The sequence below is a fragment of the Eumetopias jubatus genome, unplaced genomic scaffold, assembly GCF_037043125.1.
Source record: "Eumetopias jubatus isolate StellerSeaLion01/CBP00866 unplaced genomic scaffold, mEumJub1_p1.0 scaffold_6, whole genome shotgun sequence".
NCBI lineage: Eukaryota > Metazoa > Chordata > Mammalia > Carnivora > Otariidae > Eumetopias > Eumetopias jubatus.
The window spans coordinates 125470679-125493190 of record NW_028274812.1 but is presented as its reverse complement, the minus strand read 5'-3'; positions in this window follow the sequence as shown (position 1 = coordinate 125493190).

The following is a 22512-nucleotide window of genomic DNA, read 5'->3' as shown; positions in this document are numbered from 1 at the left end:
TTGGAGAGTCGTGTGGTATGGGAGAGTGTTCTTGTTTTTAGGAGGTACATGGTGAAGTACTTAAGGGGTGATGGGGCATGATGTCAGAAAGACTATGTATCTATCTATCTGTTTATCTATCTATCATCTATCTATTTATTTATCCATTCATCTATCCAGACTGATACATAACTAAACATATACGGTGATGTAATTAGGTATATTCACCCACATGATAGAATTTGATTACTTCCTTAACATAGGGGTTGTAGTAACTGCCATTTAAAGAGCAGAGAAAACCTGAGGAATAATGATGTATTTTCTATTATAGACACATCCTCCAAGGGGCCTAGGATGACCTAGGGCATTCCCCTGTGCAGAACTAGGACTTGGGTTTTGTACTGTCACAGGCCACTGTCTCCGAAGACTAGTTTCCATCACATAGGGGCATCTCAGTGTATCAGAGTTTGGGTGAATTTTCAAGGTTGGTACAAAGTCACAGCAGGACCAGTGAAGGAAGGAAGAAAAATGAAGAAACATTTGTTCCTTTCAGAGCCAAATCAATGTGAATAATTTTCCAGTTTGTCGCTCCAAGTGCTAAAACATTCCAGGGAGATGGAATCTGACCCATTACTTAACTGGGAGCAGTGTGGGCAGGGATAGGATCTGGTTTTTATAAATGGACAACTTCAGCCCCTTAAGACCTAAGACATAATCTGAATGCTTAAGAGAGTGTGTCTGATACAAGGCATAAATGGTATTATATAGCTTTTTATTTTTTTCTTAATAAAAATACCCTCTACAGAAGTAGTTCTTTTCATGTTTTTAATTTTTAATTTTTTTCTATTTCTCTTCAAGTTATCTTCATAAACTTCCACCAGCCCATAATTCAAAATTCACCCCAGGATTCTTCTGTTTCTTTTCCCATCACTGTCCATTCCTGCCTTTGACTCCAAAAACTGTTGCTTTATTCTAGGAATATGGACTTAAAATAATCTTAGGGAGAAACTGAAAAAAGATTTATCATTACCAGGGATATTAGGTCTGGAGAACACACTCAAACACAAATGTTTCATGACTAAATAGAATCATGGATTTAAATAGAGAAACCCCTGGAGCATGAAAATTCTAACATATCAATGAATAATGGGACTAGAATCTCCTTATCTGTGTGTTTGGCTCCATTTTGTTCCTATGCTTATTTGACTCTTTCCCTCTCATCTACATCTAATTTTTGTCATCCTGTTGAACTTCATATATCCCTCTAATTTGCCTTAAATTCTATTTGTGTACGTAATGCCCACATCACCAATTTGCGAGCAATCCTTAGTTACATTTTATTGACGGCAGTCATCAATAAATATACTGTAACATCAAAATCACTTTCACAAGCCATCTGTTGACCATATTCTAGATCTCCTCTGAAGACATATTCATATGTTAAAAGTCTGATTCATATGAACCAGATGTCCAACAATAAGGAAACGGCTTATTGAATTATGGTATATCAAGATCATGGACTATTATGCCACCACTAACATTGTAATTTATGTAGTCAATTTTGAAACCTAGAACGGTGTCATTAATATCTTGTGGAAAAAATAATAATAAAAGGTACGTGTATTCTAATTATAACTACACTAAATATTTCTGTATTGGAGAATAAGATAAAGATAATATGCAAAAATGGTGGGGATATGCTTTGGGTGTTCTTTAAAACTAATTTTGATGATACATTATCTTTAAATTAAAAAAAGAAACATGATTTGTGAAATTTCTGCAGGAAAGTGTAACCTTGGAAGGTTGATCCTGAGCTTTACTGCTTTTGCACTGAATGACATTTAGTCATAATACTGTGCAGGAATGCTGGGGAGTTTTCTTTCTCCTGGTTTATAATATTTTAAGTCTGCACATAGAGTTAAGTATGTCTGATCTGCCCAGAACTCTAAGTGTGATGTCCCCGGATAAAGTATGGGAGAAACAATAGGCAAAATTTATTCATGAAATTCATTCATTCAAGGAATATTTATCAGGATACTCATCATGTCCCAGACTCTGGGTGACACCAGGACAGATACAGTCCCACCCCTCATAGAGTGTATGTTCTAAGCAGGAAGACCCATTCATCTCAGGGAGATTTGTCACATTTACATTGCAACTCTACAGGGTTTGTTTGTTTTCCCCATAAGAAAAGACATTTAGTTTTCAAAAGTTTGGTGGTCATTTGACATGCCTTACTGTCTGGCGTCCATGACTCCACATCTCCCCTGCTATATGAGGTCTTGGTGGAGGGTGAATTCAGAGGCTTCCTCATGTTGGGATGCATCTGTATGGGTGAGCATGAGCCCTAAGCTTGGCCAATTAGGCATGTTATCTGGGACTCTGACTCTCAAGGGAAGGCTGGGAGAAAGGATTGAGTCATTCTCAGAAAAAAAGTCAGCAGGCTTGGGAGACTATTGCTGTGTCTTAGGATTTCAGAGATACCTTATTTGTACTGATTCCCAAGTTTAGTCCTTCGCTCTCCTATTGATTCTGTGAGCCACATTCATATCCTCTCCCACTTCCCACCAATCCCTTTTCCATCCAGTAAATTCCTCTTTGCTTATCAGAGCTGTTTTTCATTGTTTGCAGTCAAGAACTCTGAAACAACGAGAAATGTCATCTATTTGGCTTAGCGTAGTGGCCAGGAAGAAGGCAGAGCTTGGTCAAATCCTGCTTCGACCACTTAAAAATCAGGACAAGTTGCTAAAGCTCTGAATGCCTCAGTTTCCACATCTGATATTGGGGAGAATGGTACCTACCTTTCTTAATGAAGCCTAAATGAGAAAATGCAGAGTCTCACAAAGTATCTGGCTCATTTTAGGTCTAAAAATGTTTTCTTATTCTGCTTTCCTTCCTTTCTGTCCTTTTCCCTCAAATAAATGCTTGGTGATCTGTTGGCTGGTAGAACTTTAAAATCAGACCAAGGAAATAAGAATTTAATTGTTCTTTGCTCCCTAATTTCCAGTTTTCTCTCTCCTAATAAGTTTCCAGGATTATCACTGGCATGACATTTATGTCTCTAGAACTGGATAACTGGATTCAGTAATCTAAAAACAGCAGACAATTTGCTAATGGAATAATATATGTATTTGTCGACCATAGTAAAAAAGTGGAGTAATACATATTTTTTTAAAAATATTTTATTTATTTATTTGACAGAGAGACACAGCGAGAGAGGGAACAAAAGCAGGGGGAGTGGGAGAGGGAGAAGCAGGCTTCCCACGGAGCAGGGAGCCCGACGTGGGACTCGATCCCAGGACCCTGAGATCATGACCTGAGCCGAAGGCAGACGCTTAACGACTGAGCCACCCAGCCGCCCTGGAGTAATACATTTTTGTTAACAGTATTGAAAACTAAAGCTGAATAACCCTTTCAAGCCTAAGGCCCCTAAAAAAAAAAAAAAAATGAAAGAAAGAAAAAGGAGGTACAAGGAATCTAATCCATTGTCAAAAATGATAATCGTATGGGAGACACACAATGACAAAAACAGAAACCCCAAGCTACCTTGCCAAAATCTCAGGGCAAACACATTTGTCCCAGAGGTTAATACCAAAGCAACAGGACCAGCGAGAGCAGAGGCCTCAGATTCGTTGTTCTCAGGACTGATAAATTTGATTTCCCACCTCAGTAAGCATCTCACTGCAGGAGCAGTGTATTCAGCCTGATTAGGAAAGACACCTAGATTTGTTTTTTAAGTAGTAAACGATATTCACATTCTCTTTAAGCCTGCAGAGGTAGGGAGACCCATCGGTAAGCAGTCTGAATTCACCAGGGTGCTATTACTCCTGAGTTCGCTTCATGACGTATGCCTGAATGAGGAACTGAGGCCCCCTAAGATGCATTATTAATTCTTCTAGAGATCTGGCCAGGCAGGGAGCGGGGGTTCCTACAAATTATAATGTCATTGTTTTGGAGACAGGAACTTAGTTCACAAAAATTAGGATGAGATAGCTAAGGCTTTCTCTGGAGCCAGCCCCTCGTTCCACCACATACGTTAGGGCTAGTGTTTGTAACTTATTTTCTACCCACTAACTGAAATTTTATGAATAATTCAAGTTCACAAGATAATTTTATGTAGCAAGTAAACAATCATGCTGATCTTCATTTTTCACCTAGACCTGAGCGAAAGAAAGAAAAAGGATTTTAGAATAGTGCCCATCTACTCTATATGTACTCAGTATGCAAACATCAAGGATAATTGCTAAACAAAGGAATCAACTAAGCAAGTCACCCCAAAACTGAGTGGTTTTTTTATTGTTACGTTAATCACCATACATTGCATCATTAGTTTTTGATGGAGTGTTCCATGATTCATTGTTTGTGTATAACACCCAGTGCTCCACGCAGAACGTGCCCTCCTTAATACCCATCACCCGGCTAACCCATCCCCCCTCCCCTCTAGAACCCTCAGTTTGTTTTTCAGAGTCCATCATCTCTCATGGTTCGTCTCCCCCTCCAATTTCTCCCCCTTTCATTCCTCCCTTCCTGCTATCTTCTTCTTCTTCTTCTTTTTCTTAACATATATTGCATTATTTGTTTCAGAGGTACAGATCTGTGATTCAACAGTCTTGCACAATTCACAGCGCGCACCATAGCACATACCCTCCCCAATGTCTATCACCCAGCCACCCCATCCCTCCCAACCCCCCACCACTCCAGCAACCCTCAGTTTGTTTCCTGAGATTAAGACATAATCATTATTATCTCTCCTGGTTTCCATGGGTTAAGAATTTGGGAGCAGTCCATCTGGGTCGTTCTGGCTCCCATGAAGTTTGCCATCAGTTTGGGCCGGTCCACAGTCATCTGGTGACTTGATCCACTCTCCAGGTGGCTTTCTTACAGTGGTGGCCACTTGGTACCTGCTATTAGTTGGGGGGGGGGCACGGACTCAGTTCCTCTCTACAGTGTGGTGGTCACACACGATGTGCCATGGTGCTTGGCAGGTGGTTTACCCCAGAGCCAGCAGGTCAACAATCTAGGTCAGTGGCCCTCAGCTGGAGAGACTTTTGCCTCTCACCCTGGGGACATTCAGCAATGTCCGGAGACATTTGTTATTTTTACAACTGAGCACGAGGTGCTACTGGCATCGAACAGGTAGAGACCAGGGATGCTACTAAACCTCCTACAATGCACAGAACAGCCACCCACCATAAAGAATTCTCTGGTCCAAAATGTTAATAGAGCTGCAACTGAAAACCGCTGGTTGCAGGTGGAAGCAGCAATGTCCTTTCTGACCTAGCCTCAGAAGGTAGACTTTTGCCATGTTCTACTGGCACATAGGGCCACTTCTGATACCATATGGGAGGGGACAGCATAATGGTGTGGCTACTCAGAGGCAAGGATTATTGGGAGCCTCCTGGAGGTTAGTTAATATAGCACCCAAGTCTTAAAAGTCACATCTTTGTGTGACTGTGATTGACTCCCCGCCGCCCTTCCTGCATGTCTCTATTTGCTGAAATAAGAATGTACATTTCTGTAATCATAGATACACATAACTTGTGTATAATGCAAAATAAACATCAGAAACAATGTGTCAGATCCCTTTAACACCGCCTAGTGCTTTGTGAGATATTGTCCGCTGAGAATCACTGGGTCACTGGCCTCAAATAAGTTACAATCTAACATTGCAGGATGTTTTTAATAAGAGGGTCAGACAGCGGCCATGAGAAGAAGTTAGGATTCCAATCGTCCCCTTTTTGGTGAGAAGATAGAGCCGTTTCTCCCTGACATTTAGGGACCACTGCTTCTTAGGAGAGAGTACCATTTGGGGTTTGACAACTAGAGCTCTCCCGGGTATGCATTTTTTTCTCTAAGTCTTATTTCCCTATTTCAGCACTTCAGGTAAGTTCAAACTACTAAGGATTAACACTGTTATATAGAAACTTTAGGAGACCCTCCATTTTCTCTTATCTCAGAAGGTTATTATTTGAATTGCTTCCTGACTCAGAGATAAATTCCCTTCCTCCTCTGCAAAGCTGGTTGGTCATGCACTGGTGATGCACTGGATCTTAAGTCTCCTTACCTGTTCTGGGGCCTAGATTCCGGTCATCTTCCATGCTCCTGTTATTGTCAACCTCTCTCACTATTGGTTCTTTCATTTCAGCACATAAATACACTTAAATCTTCCCATTTTTTTTTTTGAAAAAGCACACAATATCTCCTTGTTCCCCACACCTACTACTAGCTACTGTTCAATTTCTTCCTTTCCCTTTCTAAACATCTTTAAAAGGATGTCTATGCTTATGGCTTTCACTTCTTCACCCCCAACCTTCTGGTCCTCCCCAAGGTCAACAGGTTGCTAAAGCCAGAGGTGTTTTGCTCTAATTTGCAGTGTTTCTCAAAGACTGAACCCGCCCCACCTCCACTGATTTGCTTTAGAATCGCCTGGAGGTGCACTGAGTTGAATCTCTCAGAGTGGAGGTCTGGCAGGGTCTTTACAGTTTTAAGAAGCTCTTGTGACTCATGTTCACCAAAGTTTAAGAGCCACAGCATATCCTTCAACTCTGGCCTCGTAGATGAAATACCTTCCTTTCCATAACTGCATTTTGGTGCTTCTTTCAAAGGCGGAACTGGGTTTGACTTGTAACAAACTCTTGTGATGTGAAATCATATACAATGAGACAGGAAAAAGAGAAAATACAAACACACATTCTTTTTTTTGTCCTGGAGAAAAATTTTAAAATTTGATCTCATTTCCTTTTTCTTTTCTTCTTCTTCTCTCTCTCTCTCTCTCTCTTTTTTTTTTTTTTTTTGCTTGTTACTTACAATTGAAATTGAGATTCATCTTGGCTTCTTTATGAGGGCGGAGGTGGAAGAGATTTTAATCTCTACTAAATAACACAGACCAGAATGATCCACCTAATATTTGGCCCAAGGGAGTGTAGCGCAGGAAGGAAACAATGGTGCAAAGACAGAAGGAAGTAGGTTTGGAAGATCAAGGTGTTTAACTCTTGTCTGTCACTTTGTACCTCACAGCACTGGGTTTTCATCAGTGCCATTAAATGGCTGATACAGCTACATATCTGGTGTCTTGAAAAAAGACAAAACTAAAACATTGTGTCCAACGCAACCAAAACCAATTCCCTTACCTCCTGATTAAATATTTCTTAAATCTGTAGGTTGTAGATTGGTGGCTGGATTGGTGGCTGATAGAGCCCAGGGATGCTGTTGTGGTGAAGACTTGGAGGCTGATTGAGCCAGAGGTCAGCATCGGTGGGAAAACACAGATTCCCGAGGTCACTATTCTCCAGGAAGGAATGCTTGGGAACTCTGCCAGGACCGAGGCCCCTGGGACTCCGAGCAGGTAGGGTCCCGCATGCAGAACGTTGGTGCTGGTGCTTCTGGGCTGCTTTTCCTCCCTGCAAACAGTTTTTCCCAGCTCTTCTCCTTGTCACTCAGGCCCCAGCACTGTCCCCATGGCCTGGTCCTTGGGTGTCAGGAGAGGGAGGAGACTTGCCATCTCACAGCCCGTCAGATAAGAGCGTCCTTTGTGGAGGAGGATCTTGCTTTGCACCAACTCTCAAAAGCAGTCCCGGGCCCTTGGTTCCTCGGCATCCATAGAAACACGGAAGGAATTTATCTTGTTTATATTGTGGCACCTTATCTGGCCCAAGTGAAAAGCCCGGAGATGCCCAAGTACTGCCTTGTTCAACATACTCATTCAAAGCCACACAAAGGACCCATTTGAATGGCATTTTATTCTCGCCTGTCAGCTTTCTGATGGGCGCCATCAAATGGCCCAGAGGACTTAGTGTCCTTATTTTCTCTTATTTGAAGTCGACTTCATGTTGGAGAAACAGGAGTAAAGCTGCCTTTTCATTTGAGGGTAGCTGGAAAAGGGAGCTGGACTGATAGGGAGGATGTAGAGATTATAAAATAGAAATGACAAATTTGCAGTTTATTACGTCATTAACAGGAAGGAAGGGGGGGTGCAATTTCCGAGCAAGGAGGCCCTCCGTCCTCTGCAGGTGGATGGGATCAAGTCTGGGCCCCACATTAGGCTTCTAGTGGGCTCTTGGGAAAAGAGGTGTGGCTTGGTGGCAGCTGGTTTAAATCCTCTAAAAAACTGAGAACAATATTGTAAGTGCACAAAGGGAGCTGGGTGGGGACAAGGGAAGAGTTTTGTAATTTTTAAAAAAGTTTCCTGCCCCTCTCCCACTTTCTATGCCCAAATTGAAACCAAATATCCCCCCCAATAAAATCTATAGAATTCAGAAGAATTTCCATTTCATGGCAATTATGGAGGGTTCTAGAGCTCTCTGTCTGCAAGTTTGAAAAGGCTGTGCCTCAGTGTTAGGGGACTACAGTGTTTAAATGGACCCAGAGAGAAACTCAACTTCACAATTACTTGATTTGAAAAGAGACTTTATTACTCTCCCCCTTCTAAAAAATTCAGTGTTTGGATTAGTAGACCTTCAACTTTTTAAAAAGTAGGATTTTAATCCTTAAAAAAGGGTTCTAGGCCTCTTTCCCAGGACACACAAATGCACATCTCAATTACCACAAATGAATGCATAGGAGGTGCCGCCACCATACAGAGAAAGGCTAATTTCAAAGCAATTGCAGAAAATAAGAGAGGTCTGTATTTTCTTTACTTTGGCCTGTCATTACTGAGAACACTAATTTTTAAAATATAGAACACTGAAATACTGCATGTTCCAAATCTGTTCATCTTTGAAGATATCAATGGGGTACACATATATTTTTTATAAGAATGAAAGAGAAATTGAGATAAAAATATTCCGTGGGATGCTTTTGAAGACCACACGGGGAATATAATGGATATTTAGAAAGCAGATTACAAAATTGCATATACGGTTTAATGATTCAAATGTATCTCAAGTATGCACATGCCTGGGATAAAATGAATAAAAGAAAAAAATCAAAACAATGAATGTGGTCTTCTTTGAGTAGCACAATTATGAGTGATTTGTTTCCTTTTTTATATTTTAAAAGGTCTCTGTAATATGCATGTTACATTTATAATATAAAAAATGAAGCCCAATAAATGCCATTTAAATATCATATACAACCTCTAGAGAAGGCAAATGAATCCAGGTTCAACAATATTACAGGAGAGTTAGGTTAGGATTTTTGTTTTGTCCTTAATACCCATCACTTCAGTACTTTTCCTTGTCCTGTGAACTGACCTACTTCACACTCCAGCAGTGCCCCCTGCTTCCCTCTGTCTGCGTGAAGCAGTGGATCCCTGGCAGACCTGGGGTTATTCAAGCTCCATAAACCCACAAATGAGCATGCCCCATTTGTAACTGCACAGATGTTAGACACGGTCCATTAGAAGAAATGAGACAATGCCAGAGCAATTTAACCCAGGGAAGAATAAAGAAAGCGTAAAAAGCCATATGCTTCTCTAGAATCTCAAAGAACATCTGTCTTTAAACCCACAAGGCTGGGTATGGCAGCTCTAAGAACAAAGCCCTTAGAGACATACTTGGTTCTTCTAGCCAGAATCCCTTTACCAGGGCTGGGCGAGGACTCCCTTTCTGACTATGTCCATAGCTCTGGAAGAGATTCTGAACTGGTCAACATGCTGGCTGTTGGTATCTTGTGGTGAGGTCACCCAGACTCTGTGAAGTCAGCCCTCTCAGGACTAGTCCGAAGCCTCAAGGGCAGAGGTGCTACAGGAGGACTCAAGTACAAGCTTGAGGGCAGGTATGGGGCTCAGAGGGTCCTGGGGCACCAATTTGGGTTTCTGAAACAAGTGACTGACTGAAAAACATGAGTTCAGTAGTTGCGTGAGGGAGAGCTGTCTGTAAGGGATATAAGTCTTTCCTCTGCCGTTTGTCACCTGTTCTCATTCTTCTTTGTAGTTAGACAGTTGACACTCACTGAGCTCTGTTCTCTTACTCTGCATGTTTGAATCTTTACCTGCTGGTCCAGGGGGTGACTCTCCTTGGCAAAGGGTGTCTGTTTCTCCCTCTTCTCTATAAAGTCTCAGAGATCTAGAGATACAGTAAGTCTTGGCTATTGAGAGCACAGTGTCTTTCAGACTATGGCTTGAGACACATTAGTGGGTCAAGAAAGCCATTTCATGCATTGGAGTCAGCATTTGAAAGAAAAAGGAAGAAGGAGAAATAGAAGGGAACAGGAATGAATTGAACTGAACTGAAAATATCAGTATACTGCATATAGTGAGGATGAATATGATTTCCTAGAGATTGAATAAAACTTCGGTTTCAGTGTTACATATACACTTACATATATATGTGTGTGGTGTCTGCACACTTGGTTAGGATGTAAGATGTATTTAAGGGTCATGGCCAAAGAAGTTTGGAAGTCACTGATTTAGGTAGATGTTGCTTATATAGGGTTGTGGTATAAGAAAAAATACATAAATTTGGTCTTTGACCCTGGAGCACAGAACTCTTGAGACCTTTGGAATTTCCTGAGTGATAAGATTATATGTTATTCATAACAAGTCCCTTAGACTACACCTGATTTTATGTTAATGAGGTGACTCTTGCTGGTCCTCTAGACAGCTTTAGGCTGGAGGCTGGCAGCCAGAGGAACCAACCATGTGATTAGAGGGTTGAAACTTTCATCTCTACCCTCTGACCTTTGGGGAGAGAAGAAGGGCTACAGACTTTCAATCACCAATGGCCAGGGATTTCATCAATCATGCCTATGCAATGAAACATCCATAAAACCCCTAAACAATGGGGTTTGGGGAACTTCCAGATTGGTGAACACATTGAGCCAAACTTCATGGCTTAAAACAACAATATTCAACATATTACCTCTTATGATTCTGTGGATCTACTGGGCTTACCTGGGTGGTTCTCCTGTGCATGCTATCTGTGGGGGCTGAAGTCATTTGGGGCCTCATCTGGGCTGGAACATCCAAGATGGGTCACTCACATGGCTGGCAGTTGATGCTGGTTATAGCCTGGAAGCTCAGTTTAGAGAACCAACTGAAGCACCTTGACATGGCCTCTGCACGTAGATTGGCTTCTCACAGCATGATAGATGAATATTAAGAGAGTGTGTCTTGGGAGCAAGTACTGTGAGAGGGAGGAAGAGAAGATGCGAGGCCAGTTAAATCTCCATCCACAGGAACAGCATTAGTCCCCCTTTGTTGCACTAGTCAAAGCAGACACAGGGCCCGCTGCCCACCCAAGGAGGTGGGGGAAATAAACCTCCCCTTTTGATGAAGGAGGTACAAGATCACATTGCAGAAGAATGTATGAGATGAGATATTTTTGTGACTGTCTTTGAATTGGAACCAGACCATTTATATCTAATTAAAGAGACCTTCCCAAGAGATAGTCTAAGCTAACAGCTGAGGGGCAGCTCCCATTTCCTCCAGCTTCCTGAGGTGGAAGAGCTATTGCAGGCAGATTTGGCAGCTGGTGAATACTGGCAAGTCCCACCTCCCACCCTAACCCCCAAACCTCACCTCTGGGCTGTGGAAGATCTATAATGCGCAGTAGTGGTAGCTGGCATGATGGCATCAGTTCCTACCTTCCCCCCACACAGCTCCTGCTTGGCAAGGATGGTGCAGCTGGTAAAGAGTGAGTTCCCTATCTCCCCACCCCTCTGACTCTTCATCCAAAGCACAGAGATTCTGTCCAGGAAAAAGTTGGAGCAAGCCTTAAGACTGGCAATACCCTGATGCTGCTAAGGGGTTCTACTTTCACTGGATCAGACTAGGGAGCAATTTATGCCTCAAGTCATTAGTGAAAACAATGAAGTAATTGACAGGCAATTAGTGGAAGCTAACAAGTGGGTATGATATGTATAGAAGCAGACTAGCCAGAAGCCTGATGAGGAGGTCACGGAAAGAGAGAGACAAAGAGAGCTCAGCAAAACCTGCACTTATCCCATGATCAGGATATCTGATCATACATACTCTGTGTGTATGCCCAAGGCCGAGTCCTTCAAAGAGTAAATGGAGACAGATTCTGAGCTACTAGTCCCTGGCTGAAAGTGGGACAACCTGTAAACTCCCTGATCAGTGAAAGCAGTCTCCAAACCACACCCAGATCCAATGGTAGCAAGTGAAAATCATCAGTTCAGGGGGCTTAACTACAACCTCTGATCAATCAGAGGCTCACTGATAACCTATGCTGACTCAGGGGTGACTGGAAACCAGGCTTAAAGATAAATTTGAGGCCAAAAAGTTTGAGCAGAGATATCAGAGCCTGCACAGTGCAGGGAAAATGGACTTCACCGAACTGGTCAAGCCAACTCACTAAGCAAACAACAACAGCAACAGTCCTCAGAAGGGAGAAAATCAGCATCCCTAATTGCTACAGTATATTATCTAAAATGTCCAGTTTTCAACAGAAAATATGAGGACATGCAAAGAAACAGGAAAATATGACCAATGCACAGGATGAAAAGCAGACAATAGAAATTACCTTTAAGGGGTCTAGGTGTTGGACATAGCAGACAAAAACTTCAAAGCAGCTATTATAAATATGTTCAAAGAACTAAAGGTGTCCATGTCTAAAGAACTAAAGGAAAGTGTGATGATGATGTCTCACCAAATAGAAAATATAAAAAAAGAGATATAAATTACAGAATAGAATCAAATGGAAATTCTAGAGTTGAAATTATAGTAACTAAAATGAAAATTTCAGTGGAGGGACTTAACTACAGATTTGAGCTGGTAGAAGGAAGAATAAGCAAACTGGGAGATAGATGGAGATTATGCAGTAGGAACAAAAGAGAAAAAAATGATAAAAAAGAAATAAATTCAGCCTCAGAGAAATGTGGGACATCTTTAAGTACATCAACATATGCATACTGGGTATACCAGAAGGAGAAGATAATGAGAAAGGAACTGAAAAAAATATTAAGAGAAATAATGGCTAGAAACTTCAGTATTTGCTGAAAAGAATTAATCTACACATACAAGGAGCTCAATTAATTATCACTAGGATTAAAGCACAGAGCCACACCCAGACACATCATAGTCAAAATGTTGAAAGCCAACAACAAAGAGACAATCTTAAAGGCCACAAGAGAAAAATGACTCATCATATGCAAGGGAACACTGATAAGACTGAATGAATCCTCAATAAGCTGACTTCTCATCAAAAATAATGGAAGCCAAAGGCCATATTCAATATGATGGAAAAATCAACCAACCAACCTATGAATCAAGTAGCTTATGATCAGCAAAACTATCTTTTTTTAAAAATGAAGGTGAAATAAAGACATTCCCAGATAAACTAAAAACTGAGAAAATTCGCTGCTTTGAGAAAGCAGAAAAAGTCAGAGGACACGTACTTCCCTATTTCAAACTATTTGTAGTACTGGCATAACAATAGACACATAGATGAATGGAATAGAATTGAGAGTCCAGATATAAACCCATGTGTCTATGGTCAACCGATTTGTGTCATTTGGGTGCCAAGACTGTTTAATGGGGAAAGAATAGACTTTTCAACAGATGGTGCTGGGACTAGATAGCCACATGCAAAAGAATTAATTTGGGCCCTTACCTCACACCATATACAATGATGTGATGATGGGAGTTAGATAACCTGGCCCTCCCTGGGGTTATTTCCTGGGATTGTTGCAACAGATGACCATGAACTGGGTGGCTTGAGACAACAGAAATGTGGTCTTAAAGGAAAACAGGAATAAATTTTATAAGCCTGGATTCTGCAATAGTTTCTTAGATATGTTACCAAAGAACCAGCAACAAAATAAAAAAATAGACAAATTGAACTACATTAAAGTTAAAACTTTTGTGCTCAAATAATACTATCAAGAAAGTGCAAAGACAACCCACAAAATGGAAAATATACTTGCAAATCATATACCTGACACAGCACTTGGATTCTTATATGTAAAGAACTCTTAAGACTCAATAATAAAAAGACAAGTAACCCCATTAAAAATGGGCCAAGGATCTGAAAATTTTCATGGAAAATACACAAGTGGCCAATAAGCATAGGAAAAGATGTTCAACATCAAAAGCCATCTGGGAAATGCAAATCATAACCACCACAATGAGATGCCACTTCACACCTAAAAGGATGGCTTAAATCAAAAAGATGGATGATAATAAGTGTTGATGAGAATGTGGGGAATTTGAAACCCTCAGACATTACTGATGGGAACATAAAATGCTGTGGCTGCTTTGGAAAATAGCCTGGAAGTTCCTCAACAGTTTATGCATATAGTCACCATAAGATCCAGTAATTCTGCTCCTATGTATAGGAGAAGAGAAGTGAAAACACGTCCACACAATAACTTATACACAAATGTTCATAGTAACATTATTCATAAAAGCCAGAAAATGAAAACAACCCAAATGTCCATCAACTAATATATAGATAAAGGAAAAGTAGTATACCCATGCACTGAAATATTATTTGGACGTAAAAGGGAATGAAGTATTGATACATGCTACTACATGGATAAATCTTGAAAATATTATGATAAGTGACAGAAGTCAGACACAAAAGGCCACATTGTATATAATTCTATTGATATGATATATCCAGAATAGGCAAATCTCTAGAAACAGAAGGTAATTAGTAAATGCTTAGGGCTGGGGAGGAGGGTAATGAGTATAGGGTTTGTTTTTGGAGTGATGAAAATGTTCTAAAATCATATTATGGTAATGTTTGCACAGATCCATGAATATACTAAAAATCACTGAACTTTAAATGAGTATATTTTATGGTATATAAAATATGTCTCAATTAATACATCTATATTAGTTATATATGGCTCAGGATCTCTCGTGAGATCAGTCATGTTGTTGGCCTGGGCTGCAGTCATCTGAAAGCTCGACTGGAGCTGTCTGACTCCAAGTTGGATGCTCTGTTTTTGTTGGTTGCTAGAAGAAGGCCTTGGTTCTTTATTTCATGCCAGGTGGGCCTGTCCCTACAGCTGCTAAATGTCACAAAGTGATAGCTGGCCTCCCCCGGAGTGAGTTATTCAAAAAAGTAAGGTGGAAAAATGGTACAATGCCTCTTATAACCTAGTCTTAAATGTTACACACTGTCATTTTATCAAAATCTTATTGGTTACATAAGGGCATGAAACCAAGAAGAAAAAAATCATTGGGGGCCCTCTTGGAAAGTGGCTCCCACATGTGGGGATTAAAATCCCGTTGCTTTCCCAGTGATCTCAGCTTCTCCAGCTCATTAGCCATAACTACTACTCAACACTGCCCTAGTGAAATACACTCAGTATCTTGTGATCCCTGAGGCCTGTGAAGGAGCTTTTCTTTTCTGCTGGAGATCCAAATAAAAACACACACACATGCACACCACACATACACACACACACACACACATACTTCATGTACATGCACAGATACATATACACACACAAATATAAATATATGTTACTTTTCAAAAAGTCTATAAATTCCCAGCATGGGATTGTTTTTTCTTCATCTGGTTTTTCTTTTTCATCTTAATATCACTTATTATTATATTTACCTGGCAAAAATATATGAATCCATAAGAAATGCCTTTCCTTGCTGCAATCCTTCCGTTAGGAATGCAGAAACTCTGATCCCTCATCTCATTTCTCATTTTGAGAAATAATGAAAAGCGCAAATGAGACCCTGATCCTGAGATCCCTGTAATGGCTCTCAAATTGGCACCTGCTTGTGTCACACTAGTTGAAGCTCTTTCCTGTTCATCTATTAATACTTTCCTAGGTAACTCAATTAATTAGGGTGTTTGAAGAAGAAGGGAGATCATGTGATGATCCCCAAGAGCTTATCTGTACACAGGCTTTCTCCCATGTAATTTTATAGGGAAATGTTCAGGGTTGAGTGGTCTTCACACTGACCCTGCATAAAAACATTTTTGTCCTCATTTTGTCCTCGTTGCATCTTTTGCTATCTCCAAAAGCAAGTGAAAATAAGTCAAGTGCTTTCTAGTTGGCAAAGGGAAGAAACACAGCAGTGCCCAACTTTGCTCTCACTGGCGTTTAACTTTGAAGAAATTACTTAAGCCTCATCTGTAAAATGGGAGTAACAACCTGTCTTATAGGATCCGCGTAAGAATTAAATTAGTTAAAATAGCTGAAGTGCTTAGAACAGTCTCCAGCATAATCGCATGTACTAAATGTTAGCTCTCATTATGAATAGTCTTCTACAAGGTTTTTCAGGCTGAAGAATAGGCAGTTGGCTAATAATACATAGACCAATAATAGAGGATGTTGAAATGCAGCACTTTAGTTAGAACACAGACTTCATCTTAGAGGTGGTGCAATGATAAGTGTGTCCCTGTGGTGTTAGCTTGGGGTCAGCCGCAGAAGAAGGGGGATGGGTTGTGTCTTGTGTTCTGTGGAGCCATTAGTACCACTCAAGGAGGTAACAATTTTCTCCTAAATTGATTTGGATGGGAGTCTCCAAAATAATGCATTCTGTCTACTTCAGTCTTGAATTCTATCCAGAAAGATTTGGGCCAGCTGATGTCTGTGCATGGACACTTGCATCCTGGAATAAATTTCATCTCCGTCCAAGTCAAGTAAACAAAGTTTTTGTGGTCTAGCCAATCTGGGGAGACAGGAATCATAAAATCTTGACCCCTGGGCTTAAGGAGTTTACAAAGGATACATGGAGATGTGGGGGGAATATCTGACAAGTACAAAGTGGTATGGACAATAAAGGGAGAAAACTTATATCTGGGTGAAGACTTGCCAGGGAGAGGACTGGGAAATCAGATGACCCAACAAGGGAGGGTTTCTTCCTTTGAGAAGAAGTCCTCTTTGGCCAGGCAGGAGCAGAGCATCTTAAAACATACAGAGGCACTGAGGGACAAGAAAATGGAGGAAGCCTCATCTCAGCCATTGCTCCATGGAGGGTCAGGGATGGTTGCCCTGGATTTTATGTAACCACCCCTACACTTGACCTTCTGCTAAATATATTAAATGGAATAATCAAGAAAGCAAACTATGAGACTATGGAACAATTCCTTTTGACAGAAGGTGAGTTCCATCTGCTAAACTTTCAATCATGTGGTAAGGTAAAATGAAGAAAATTTTTAAATATTAAAGCTCTAAAAACAAATACTTCTCAAATATCCTTCATCATCAAGCAATGTGAGAATGTACTTCATCAAAAAGAGGAAGTAAATCAAGAAAGAAGAAGACCCAAGATACAGGAAACATGGAATTTAACATATAAGACAGGTGGAGGGTATTTCCAGGATAATGGTGAAGGGAAGTTCCAGAATGTCAGCCATGGACCACTTAGAGAAACCAATCCAGACTGGAACACATCAGAAGACTGCAGAAGATCTCTGTTTCAAGAGGCTAAAGTTATTAGAATGCTCAATGTTTCCTAATATTGAAGGGGTAGGAGTACTCCTGGTTTCTGGTTTAGGCATATAAAGAGCTCAGAAGTCTCCATCCTATCTTAATAAACAAATAAAAAGTCAAACAAACTGAAAAAATCAAAAACTCTCATAGAACCATCAGAGAAGTAAGGTCACAGAACAGACTGTTGTCCCAGAACTAGAGAAACAGACAGATCAAAAGAATTTCAGCTTATCAGAGCAGAAACCCATGAGCAGAAACCTCTGCAGGAACAGTGCCAGGGTGCAGAAACCTTGCTGGTATACAGAAACCTGAACTGTAATTGACAATTACTTCAGGCTCAGTGTGATCAACTCTTGAGAATTTCAGGGACCCCCATACTTTTGCTTTAACTTCAGGAGGTCAATCAGGTTCCCACAGTAAATATCAGAGAAAAATTCCTTCCTGCTTCCTGCAAGGGGAGGGGAAAGGAAACAATTTTGAATGCAACAGAGCACTCTGTTCTTAACAAGGTCTGCCCTCAGAAGAAACTAGTTAACTAGAGTCTAATCTGCTGGGGTATTATCAGAGCTTAACTGACTTGAGAGAAATACCCAATTCCAGCCCACTTTTACCATCCTGTTTCATTTAAGGGGGGAGAGAAAAAAACTGGGAAACACTCCTGACGTTCACAGTCCAGGGGCACAGTCTCACTAAAAGACTTTTACCTGGTATATCATGTCTAGCTATCAAGAAAAAATTACAAGACATACCAAAAGGCAAAAACCACAATTTGAAGAGACAGAGAAAGCACCAGAACCAGATATGGCAGGGCTGTTAGAATTAGCAGAACTGGGAATTTAAGTAGGCTAATGGTGCTAATAGACAAATAGCATGTGAAAACAGATAAGCAATGTAAGCAGAGAGATGGAAATCCTAAGAAAGACCCCAAAAGAAATGCTAAAGATCAAAAGCACTATAACAAAAACGACGCATGCCTTTGATCGGCTTACTAGTAGACTGGACATGTCTGAGTAAAGAATCTCTGATCTTGAAGACATCTCAATAGAAACCTCCAAAATGGAAAATCAAAGGGAATAAAGAGAAAATAATAGAATGGCCAAGGACAGTGGGACAGCTACAAAAGTTGTAACATGTGCATAATGGAAATACCATAAGGAGAAGAGAGAAAAGAACAGAAGAAATATTTGAAATAATAATGACTGAAAATTTCTCTATTTTAATGTCAGACACCAAAGCACAGATCTAGAAAGCTCAAAGAACACCAAGAAGGATAAATGCTTATATATATATATATATATATATATATATATATATATATATATACACACACACACACCCTAGGTGTATCATTTTTAAAATACAGAAAATCAAAGATAAAGGGGAAAAAATCCCAAAATGAGCCAAAGGGAAAAAAAACTCATCTATAGAGGAACAGAGAATTATATCTTACTTCTCAGAAAGCCTGCAGTCAAGAAGAGAGTGAAATGTTTAAAATGTTGAGAGAAAAACAAAACAAAACAAAACCCACACCACCCTACAGTTCTGTAACCTGCAAAATTATCCTTCAAAAATGAAGGAGAAATAAAGATTTTCTCAAACAAAAATTGAAGGATTTTTTTCCCCCAGTAGACCTGCCTTGTAAGAAATGTTAAAAGAAGTTCTTTAGAGAGAAGGTAAATGCTATAGGACAGAAACTCAGATCTACATAAAGGAAGAGTGTTGAAGGAATAAGTGAAGGTAAAATTAAATATTTTGTTTTTCTTAATCTTAATTGATCTAACAGATAACAGTTTGTTCAAAATAATAGCAACCATGTATTTGATAATACATGCTTATGTATATATATATATATATACATACACACACACACACACACACATATATATATACGCTTACATATGCTTCTATGTAAGTTACATGAATGGCAGCAATGATACAGGATCCTGGAGGGGGGAACTGGGATTACTTTTTTATTATAAGGTACCTACACTGCCTGTGAAGCAATACAACTTTATTTGAAAGTGGACTCGTATTAGCTGTAAATGTATATTGCAAACTCTGGGCAACCACTAAGACAAGTTTTTTTAAAAAAACTATAACTGATATGCCAAGAAAGGAGAGAAAATAGAATTATATAAAATGCTCAGTTAAAACTATAAAAAGCAGAAAAAGAGTGGAAGACAAAAATAGAGGCAACAGATATGTAGGCATTCATCCAACCATATCAATAATCAGTTTGAACATCAGTGGTCCTAATGCAACAATAAAAGACAGAGATTGTCAGAGTGGATCAAAAAAAAAAAAAAAATGACCCGGGGCGCCTGGGTGGCTCAGTTGGTTAAGTGTCTGCCTTCGGCTCAGGTCATGATCTCAGGGTCCTGGGGTAGAGCCCTGCATCAGGCTCAGCGGGGAGTCGGTTTCTCCCTCTGCCCCTCCCCACCGTTTGTGTTCTCTCTTGCTCTCTCTCTCAAATAAATACAATCATTAAAAAAAATGACCCAACTATACATTGTCTACAAGAAACCCACTTTAAATATTGACATATAGATTTAAAGTAAAGGGATGGAGAAAAAAATATACCATTCTATTCAAAAGAAAGGAGTAGCTACATTAATTTCAGACAGAGCAGATTCCAAAGCAATGAACACTATCAGGGATAAAGAAGGGCATTACATAATGACAAAATGTCAATTCTTCAGGAAGACATAACAATCCTTAACATGCATGCTCCTAACAAAGAGCATCAAAGTAGGTGCGGCAAAAACTGAGAGAATTGCAAGGATAGATGAATCCACTATCATAGTTGGAATTAAGTTTCCATACTGTAGTGGTTATCATGCTTAGCTCACTATCATAGCTGGAGACTTACACAACTCTTTATCAGAAATGGACAGACACAGAAGGCAGAAATTCAGTAAGGATGCAGTTCAACTCAAGACTACATCTCCCATACAGCTCAGCACCAGAAAAAAACAAATAATCCAATTTAAAAATGGGCAGAAGACATGAACAGACATTTCTTCCAAGAAGACATCCAGATGGCCAACAGACACATGAAAAAATATCAACATCACTCATCATCGGAAATACAAATCAAAACCACAATGCGATATCACCTCACACCTGTCAGAATGGCTTAAATCAACAACACAAGAAACAACAGGTGTTGGTGAGGATGTGGAGAAAAAGGAACACTTGTGCACTGTTGGTGGGAATGCAAACTGGTGCAACCACTGTGGAGAACAGTATGGAGGTTCCTCAGAATCACCATATGATCCAATAATTGCACTCCTGGGCATTTATCTAAAGAATATGAAAACACTAGTTCAAAAAGATATATGCACCCCTGTGTTTATTGCAGCATTACATTAGCCAAGTTATGGAAGCAGCCCATGTCCATCAATAGATGAATGGATAAAAAGGATGTGGTGTGTGTATATACCACATACATATATACACACAGACACACGTTCCATATATATACATATATAATGGAATATTAGTCATGAAAAAGAATGAAATCTTGCCATTTGCAACAACATAGATGGATGTAAGGGGTATAATGCTAAGTGAAATAGGTCAGTCAGAGAAAGAAAAACACCCTATGATTTCACTTGTATGTGGAATTTAAGAAATAAATGAACAAGAAAAAAGAGACAAACCAAAAAAACAGACTTTTAACTATAGAGAACAAACCGATGGTTGGGGGGGAATGGGTGACATAGGGGAAGGGGATTAAGAGTGCACTTACCATGATGAGCACTGAATAACGTTAGAATTGTTGAATCACTACGTTGTACACCTGAAACTGATATAACATTGTAACTGTACTCAAATTGCAAAAATGAAAAAAATGAAAAAAATTTAAAAATTGACCAAAAAAGACTATTATCTCCCAGCTTTCCCTGTAGCAAGGTGTGGCCAAGTAACCAAGTTCCGGCAAAAGGGATCTAAACCAAATTATTGTTTGTCAATTTACAGGTATCCTTAAGAGATAGGCATTTTATGCCTTTAGGACTTCCCTTTCTCCCTTTACCTTCTTCCTGTTTCTTGGGATGTGGATGCGGTAACTGGAGTTGGAGCTTCCATCTTGGCTTACGATGTAACTGTGGGTATGGAAGCCACTTGGATAAAAGAAGAGATGGAAGCGGCCTGGGTCCTTGACTGATGCTATGCAAATTTATCTCTTGGCTTGCATAGGAAAAGAAATAGGCTTGCTTAAGCCACTGTTACTTTGGGGGTTTTGTCATGCATGGTAGAACAAAGTAAGGTAAATCTAAGTAACACCAAGCCAATTAAGAAATAGATGCAGGAGTTGGACTGTGGTCAGCATATCAACGTTTAAATTAAAGCTGGATTAGAAAATGTGGCTTGGACCTACAACCAAAGATGCAGAGTTCTACTTATTAGTACCCTCTAAGTCTAGGTCTTGAGTTAACATGTTAGAACTGCAGATTACAGAGCAGACATGTAGCCAGCCACAGTCTGGCAGTCTTAAATCTTAGTGTGCATATGAACCACCTGGTGATCTTGTTGGACCACACATTCCTATTCAGTGGGTGTGAAGTGGGACCTGTGGTTCTTTCTAATAAGCTTCCAGGTGCTGACACTGCCACTCCAAGGATCACACTATGGGTACCATTTGACACGCCACTGAAATAAACCAGAGTCCACTCTGGTGGTCCTCAGCCTGTCCTGGGCTCTGACCCAGGTGTGCATATGGCCTGGAATCTCAACAGAGGATTTAGTAAGAGGTAGAGAGAAGGCAATCTTAACACATTCGTTCTCAAACCTGACTGCACACTGAATACTGCAGAGCTTCAAAACATGCTAATGTCTGCCTCCCACTGAGATCCTGGCTCTGAGTATCACCGGGAATTGGATGGTTTAAAAGCTTCCCTGATGATCCTAATGGGCAGGCCAGGCTGGGACGCACTGCCCTAGAGGGCCAACATTCTGGTGGAATTCTTGTTTATGGGTTGAGGCAAGAACTCTGTGAAAAGAAGGGTCCCTCCTACCCTCCAAGCTGGCACTGGGGTAAGATGAGTGAGGCATCTGCCTTGGGCATTAAGGTAAATAGGATGTGGGGAGGGGGTGGAAACACCCCCAAACTCAGTAATTAAGATAAATATTTTAGCGGTGCCTGGGTGGCTCAGTCAATTGAGCTTCCAACTCTTGATTTTGGCTCAGGTCGTGAGCTGAGCCCCGTGTTGGACTCTGCACTGAGTG